Source organism: Humulus lupulus, chromosome 3 (assembly GCF_963169125.1).
Source record: "Humulus lupulus chromosome 3, drHumLupu1.1, whole genome shotgun sequence".
In the NCBI taxonomy this organism is placed as follows: Eukaryota; Viridiplantae; Streptophyta; class Magnoliopsida; order Rosales; family Cannabaceae; genus Humulus; species Humulus lupulus.
The window spans coordinates 46,232,391-46,240,780 of NC_084795.1; the positions used below are offsets into that span (position 1 = coordinate 46,232,391).

Sequence of the window (8,390 nt, forward strand, 5' to 3'; positions counted from 1 at the left end):
CCTTGCTATGCAAATCAACCTTAACCAATAAATTACACACAATCACAATAATCTATGCATGTCAAATCTTTCAAATTATTCCTTCAAAACCAAGTATTTCATTTGCTTGCATAATTCACTGATCTCCTCTAATATGGTAACACACGTTCAAGAATTAGGAGGACTTTTAAGTTTATAATGAAAGGCTAAGGTAAAGGTAGATGAAAAGGTCATTTAAGCTAAAGTATACCATAAGCACACAACCAAACAAACCAATCTTATATCAAATCTCAGACCCCAAAAGCATTCCCAACTTTCCAAAAAAAATTTCTTTGAAAGAAAATTCATAAACTGAAATCTATATATTTGTTTTTTCAATTCGCTTTCTTTTCTTATGATACTACACTCCCCCAAACTTGTTTATTTGTATTTTCAATTGGATTATAGTTTATTTTCAATATACTTTTTGTTTTTTTCTTTCTTTTTTTTCTCTTTTTTTTTTCAATTTTTCTTTTTCTCTTGACATAAAATGCTAAATATAAACTTCATTACAAACCATCTCCCAATCACTTTTCATATGCTCATGGTATATCAAAGGGAAATAAAAATAACAAAGTTTCAAATAAGCTAAAAAATAAGTGTCAAACAAAAAGAGTCAAGTTAGGCTCAAAATAGGGTAATTAGGGATATAATAAATCATGGTTGGCTTGAAAGGCTCAAACATTCCAAAGAATTGCCTAAATCATCTTCCTAAACATGTATTATTCCAATTCCAACTCAATCAACAAATTATGCAAGTTCTAAAATATGTTCAAAATTTTGATCCACAACTCCACAAACCCACTTAACATGCATATACTAAAGGATTGTAAGAAATTTATTACTCAAGACTTTTATGACAATCAAACTCAGATCAAAACTAATTACTAAATTAATTTCACCAAGCACACAGATTCTCATAGCTTGTAAAAAAATATCACTCGCATCACATGGTTATAAGTATCATTGGCTTTCAAAACAACTTGATTCATAATTATAAACACTAAAAACAACAAAAACAATTAAAAATAAAATAATCTAATAAATCTAAAATATACAAATAAAACTAAAATAAACAAAACAAAGTAATCCCTCCCCCGAACTTAAATAACACATTGCCCCCAAAGTGTTAAAAAATTAAAAGGAAAAGAAAACTTACCCATTCACCAATTCAATATGGTGGAGGAGGCGGTTGCTGCTCATACGGGTGAAATTCTGGAGGATATGAAAAATAAGGTTGCTGCGCATCATTCAGGTTCCAACGACCAACAAAAGCATTCAGTTGATCGACGTGTGTATGCTCATATGCATTTCTGGCCATCCAATATTGTTGCATATGATTGTTTTGCTAAATAATATAATTCAACTGAGCATTTGTATATTGAACATGAGGATTAATTGGTCCACCAATCACCATCATCGGATCCTCATTCATAGCAGCTGTTACATTTTATTCTGCATCCTCTGGTTCCTCTGGTTGATTAGCCTCAACACATCGACGATGGCGTGGTCTTTGTTCCTCTGGATCAGGAACTGCTATAGGCGCAAAATACCCATATACAGTAGTATGAGTAATACTACCTTGGACTCGGCCTTTAGCATCAGTTGGATGCATTAGATCTCATAAGTTTCACACAGATCCGTAATAAAGGATCCATGCCCCAGTCCACTAGTTTTCGTGAGCTGACAACTAAACCCAATACTATTTTGCAGCTGTTTTCGCACATCAATTTTCACCCCCTTCATTATTGCATAAACCATAAGCAATCTATCCATAGCAATATTAGAAAAGTGTGATGAAGGAATCAACCGAGCACTCACAAAATAAAAGAATACATATGCTATTCGGTTAAGCTGACACCGATACATATGTTGGGCTCATCATGTGTATAATTAACTCTGGCCCCAAGACAACCAATGAACTCTGCTATCTCCTCATAATCAATCTCAGTGTGTAAGAACACATTATACTCATCTTGTTCATTTGGGTAAGACTGCAGCTCATAAAAATTATTGAACACCACCGTACTAACCAGCACTCGCTTCCCCCTCACAAAACACGTATTATTCTCTTGCTCAGGCCAGTTCACATAAAACTCATATACTAAAGAAACATTACGTTTAGGAATGCTATCTACATTGACCAATGATTGCCAACCACTATCTTGAAGGATAACTCTAATAGGCTCATAGGTTGGGTCATCAAAAGGTGAATTATGATAATCCATTCCTCTTTCTTGAACTAAACTCCGTTTCCTTAATCTCTCATGTCTATATTGAGCCTCTTTGTTCACAAATCGTGATCTATCATAGGAAACTGCACCCTAGATGATGATGCTCCATGACTCAATCTCTTAGGTCCCATTACAATTCTTAACACTTAAATTCTATAGAAATTTTGACAACACCTCCCCTTGTTTTTTTCACTTCCCAATTCAACAAAATACCATAAATTACACAAACAAACTTTTCAAATCTGCACTCAACTCCCAATCTAAATAATACAACTCTTTGCCACCCAAATCACAATAATATATTGTCAAAATCACCAAAATATTTAGAGAATAAGAGAAAAGTAATCACCAGCAATGAAGATTGGATGAAAGATATCAAGCTCTCCCAATAATTCAAAGTTAGGGTTTTGAATGGTGAGAATGTAATTGAAAAGGGATTTAAGCCAAAGTGGTGATGGAAAAATGATTGAATCAAGGTTAAATAAAAATTATGAATGTAAGTGTGGAAAAAGTTGATGGGTTGGCCTGGAACAATGGTGTAATGGATGTGGGAATTTCAGATTGAATATTGAAAATAGGAGAAAGTGAGGAAAAACAGAAAAAACTTACAGTTTATAACAAATTTGTGACTAAGCGCTGTGGCGCATGAGGTATAGTGCCGTGGCCCGTGTGAAATTTTGGGGTTAATTTATGGGAAAGCGCACCGCAACTCAATGTTAGGGCGCCGCAGTGCCTAGGCACTTACTAAAATCCCTTGGCTCTCTGTCTGTGCTGCTCCGCGACTCAAATGTAAGGGTGCTACGACTCAAATTGACTCCTGCAGAAAAACTTCATTTTGTGTACAATTTTATAGTTTTCACGAATTCCACGACTCATATTTACAATTTAAAGTCCAAAATTCTAAAGAAAAACTAAACCAACATAAAAATATTTAACACCGAACCTAAAAATCATCGTCCATCTAAAATAAAAGAACAAAAATACTAAAAAGAATTTGGGATGCTTCCCAAAAAGCGCTATCGTTAACGTCATTTAGGCGGATGCTGAACACCCAATTCAAAAGGGTTCCAATGCCATCATAGACGTCCATTTTTCCATCGGTTCTTCCAAATAGTGCTTCAATCTTTGACCATTCACCTTAAAGTGTCCTGTCTTCTCGCTATGAATTTGCACCGCTCCATAAGGCAATGAGACAACAACGGTGTATGGTCCCGACCATCTCGACTTTAATTTTCTTGGAAAAAGCTTCAATCGAGAATTAAATAATAGCACCTTGTCTCCCAGTTGGAAATCCTTCTTAAGTATCCTTTTATCATGAAATGCCTTATACTTTTCTTTATAAATATTTGCATTCTCATAGGCTTCATTATGAAATTCATCGAGCTCATTCAACTCCAAAAGCCTATTCCGTCCTACCATAAAGAGATCAACATTCAGCTTTTTCACTACCCAATAAGCTCGATGCTCAAGTTCCACTAGTAAATGACATGTCTTTCCAAACACCAGTCGATATGGTGGCATACTAATCGGAGTCTTAAAAGCTGTGCGATATGTCCACAATGAATCATTAAGCTTTTTCGACCAATCCTTCCTTGATGTATTTACAGTCTTCTCCAAAATTCTTTTAATCTCCCGGTTGGACACTTCTGCTTGCCCATTGGCAAGTGGATGATAGAACAAGGCCTTTTGATGATGAACTCCATAACGAGCGCATAGAACCGTGAATGACTTGTTGCTGAAATGACTTCCTCTATCGTTAATAATGTTTCTTAGAGTACCGAACCGGGTAAAATATTTTTATGAAGGAATTTAAGTACCTCCTTACCATCACAAGTAGGAGTTGTTGCAACTTCCACCTATTTAGAAACATAATCTACTGCCAGGAAAATGTACTTGTTATTATAAGATGACAGGAAAGGTCCCATAAAATTTATTCCCCACACATCAAACAACTAAACTTCTAGAATTCCAGTCATCAACATTTGATCTCTTCTTGATATGTTACCGTCCTTTGGCAACGATCACAACTCTTGACAAAGGCACTAACATCTTTAAATAATGTAGGCCAATAAAACCCATATTGTAAAACTTTTGCTGCTATCCTTGTTCCTCCAAAGTGACCGCCACAATGTAAAGTATGGAAATGAGTAAGAATGGAAATCATCTCCTCTTCTGGGACACATCTTTTAATTACTTGATCAGCACAATGATGAACGAGAATGGGCTCATCCCAATAATAATGCTTGACATCCAAATAGAACTATTTGAGTTACTACCTTGTCATGTCCGGAGGCACAACTTTAGCTACCAAATAATTGACATAATCAGAAAACCAAGGTAGCTTTTCTTCACTCTCAATGGAAAATAACTATTCTTTTGGAAAGTTTTCATCAATGTGTTCATCTTTCTCGTTATGCTCTTATCTTTTTTTCAATCTGAACAAATGATATGCAACTAGATTTTCCATCCCCTTTTTGTCACGAATTTCCATATCAAACTCTTGCAATAATAAAACCATCGAATCAAGCGAGGTTTAGCATCCTTCTTGGTCATAAGGTACTTAATAGCAGAATGATCTGTTTAAAAAATCAGCTTATTACCAGTTAAATATGGCATGAACTTGTCGAACGTAAAGACAATTGAAAGTAATTCCATCTCAGTAGTTGCAAAATTTAATTGAGCACCATTCAAGGTTCGACTAGCATAATAAATTGTTCGGAATACCTTGTCAACTCGCTACCCCAGAACTGCTCCTACTGTATAATCACTCGCATCGCACATCAATTCAAAAGGAAGTTCTCTATTCGGAGATACAACAATCGGAGCAGACACCAATTTTTCCTTCAGCGTGTTAAATGCCTTTACACATTCAACAGCAAAATTAAATACCACACCATTCATAAGTAGAGTAGATAAAGGTTTCAAAATTATTGAAAAGTTCTTTATAAACCTTCTATAAAAACCAGCATGGCCCAAAAAACTACGAACCCCTTTTACAGACACCAGTGGAGGTAAGTTTTCTATTGTAGATATCTTGGCCCTGTCTACCTCAATACCATGTCGTGAAATTTTATGGCCAAAAACTATTCCTTCTGTCACCATAAAGTGACATTTCTCCCAATTTTATATTAAATTAAAAACCTCACATCTTATAAGAATCCTCTTCAAATTATCCAAACATCCATCAAAAGAGGCCCCAAAGACTGAAAAGTCATCCATAAAGATCTTTATACCTTTTTCCACCATATCTGAGAAGATAAACATCATAAATCTTTGAAAGTTTGTTGGAGCATTACATAACCCAAATGGCATTCTCCGAAACGCAAATGTTCCATGAAGGCATGTGAAGGCAGTCTTTTCTTGATCCTTCAGTGCTATGGGAATTTGATGATATCCCGAATACCCATCCAAGAAACAGTAATAAGGGTGGCCTGCCAATCTATCTAACATTTGATCTACAAAAGGCAAGGGGAAATGGTCTTTCCTGGTTTCCTTATTTAGTTTATGGTAATCTATAAAAATTCTCCACCCCGTCACCGTACGAGTTGGAATCAGTTCATTATTATTGTTCTTAACCACCATCATACCACCCTTCTTCGATACTACCTGAACATGACTAAACCACGCGCTGTCAGATATTTGGTAAATTACCCTTGCATCCAACGATTTAAGGATTTCCTTCCTTACCACCTCTTCCATTGAAGGATTAATCCTCCTCTGGGCATCAATACTAGGCTTACTATCCTCCTCCATTAATATATGGTGCATCACCGTTGAAGGGCTTATACCCATAATATCTACCAAAGTCCACCCAATTGTTAACTTGTGAGCCCTCAACACTCGAAGTAGCTTTTATTCTTCAATAAGAGATAACGAAGCTGAAATAATAGCTGGTAGTGTGTTGTTCTCACCCAAATATGCATACCTAAGGTGATCAGGCAATGTATTCAACTCAAGAACTGGTGGCTTCTCAATAGATGGGAGAGGTCTCTAAGGCACTTGCCCCAATTCCTCACATCTCTTTTTATAAATTTGCGCCGATGAATTCAACCATTTAACATATTCACTGGCTTTAGTACCATCACACTCTTCAGGACTTGCAACCAAACTTAACTCAAGTGGATCCTCAATAGACTTGACCCTTTCACCTTGTTCCTCCAATACACTAACACTAAAACAACTGTCAATAGCGGAACGATATTTCAAGGCTTTAAAGACATTAAAAACTACCTCATCAGCTTTTCTCTGAGCCTTAACTCACCCTTCTAGACATCTATCAACGCCTGCCCCATGGCTAAAAAGGGTCTTCCCAATATAATAGGCACGTTCTCATCTTCCTCCATATCTAAAACAATGAAATTTGTTGGGAGTATGAGTTTATCTACCTTTACTAGAATGTCCTCTATAATACATCGGGGGTGTGTTAATGAACGGTCAGCCAGTTGAAGAGTAACGGTAGTGGGTCTAGCTTCCCCCAAACCAAGTCTTCTAAATACGGACAACAACATTAAATTAATGCTTGCACCCAAGTCACATAAAGCCCTTTCACAATGAAAGTTCCCCATGGTGTAAGGTATAGTAAAGCAACTTGAATCTCTTAACTTATGAGGAAGTTTCTTTTGAATAATTGCACTACACTCTTCTGTTAATGCCACAGTTTCATAATCCTCCATTTTTCTCTTATTAGACAATATCTCTTTCATAAACTTCACATATCTAGGTGTTTGCTCAAGAGCCTCCACAAAAGGAATGTTACTGTGAAGTTTCTTAAATACCTCAAGAAATTTGGAGAATTGTTTATCAAAATTGGCCTTTTGGAACTGTTGAGGATTAGGAATCTTTGGTGTAGGCTCGGTGTATTTCAGCTTCTCTTTCTTTGGAAGGTCTTTAGTAACCTTATCTTGTGTTGGACTATTGACATGTTGATCCTCTGTCTTTTTTCCTTGTTATCTACTGTAGGTCCATCACACTTAGTCCCACTCCTCAAAGTAACAGCTTGACATTGCTCCTTGGGATTTAGCTCCGTGGAACTAGGCAAATTCCCTTGCTGTCTACTAGAAAGTAGTTTAGCCAACTGACCCATTTGTGTCTCCAAATTCCTGATTGAAGACCTTGTCTCTGTCATGAATTGATTTAATTGGTCTGGCTGAGTCGTTGGTGAGTTCACTGGAGGATATGGTGGCGGATGAGATGGGCATGTGTTTGGATCATAATAAGGCATATAATGTAGTCCATAAGTCGGTTGATGAGGTGGTTGTTGAGGTGGATACTTTGGTTGTAAACCTTGGGGTGATTCTTCCACGCAAAAGTATATGAATTTGAATAAGTGTTGGGTGCATGTCTTGGAAAGTTACCAATAGCATGTGCCTATTCTAAAGGCATACTGTTCACGTCTGTCGAACAACTAGCATTGCTTGGGCATTGTTCATAAGAATGCTGATCCCCACAAATCTCACAACTTATTACATTCTGTACTTGCATTGCTTGGGCGGCAAGGTTATTTTGCTGTAATTTCTTGGTTAGAGATGTCACTTGAGCGATCAATAAAGTAATAAGATCGACCTCTAAGACTCTTGCCACCTTCTTATTCTCATGCTCAGTATGCCAATTGTAGTTATTCATGACCATCTCTTCCAATAATTTATAAGCTTCATTAGTGCTTTTTCTCATTAATGTTCCTCCCGATGCTGCATCAATAATTGTCCTTGTATTTCCCCCCAAACCATTGTAAAATGTATGCACCAGCAGCCACTTCTCTATTCCATGATGTGGGCACTTCCTTTGCAACTCTTTAAAAATTTCCCATGCATCATATAAAGACGCCCCATCTAGTTGATGGAAGTTATTAATCTCTCCTCTATATCGGGTTGACTTTGCATGAGGAAAATATTTACCAAGGAAATTCTGAGCCAATTCTGGAGTTGGCTTGTACTAAATTCAACCAACTCTTAGCTCTGTCTCTTAATGAAAATGGGAATAATCTTAATCTGAAAGCATTGTTACTCACCCCGTTCATTTTGAATGTCACACACAACTTTAAAAAGTTGGTAATATGGAGATTTGGATCCTTGTTTGGTAATCCCGAGAATTCTACACAATTCTGTACCATCTGAATGATCGAGGGTTTTATCTCAAAAT

General features: G+C 36.6%; 1 non-coding gene across 1 annotated transcript; it reads left to right on the forward strand.

The window, feature by feature from the left end:
* Positions 1-8,010: 8,010 nt before the first annotated feature.
* On the forward strand, positions 8,011-8,116 carry LOC133828283 (small nucleolar RNA R71). The gene has a single exon (XR_009890911.1). It is a non-coding gene; the product is annotated as a small nucleolar RNA R71 (small nucleolar RNA).
* Positions 8,117-8,390: the final 274 nt, after the last annotated feature.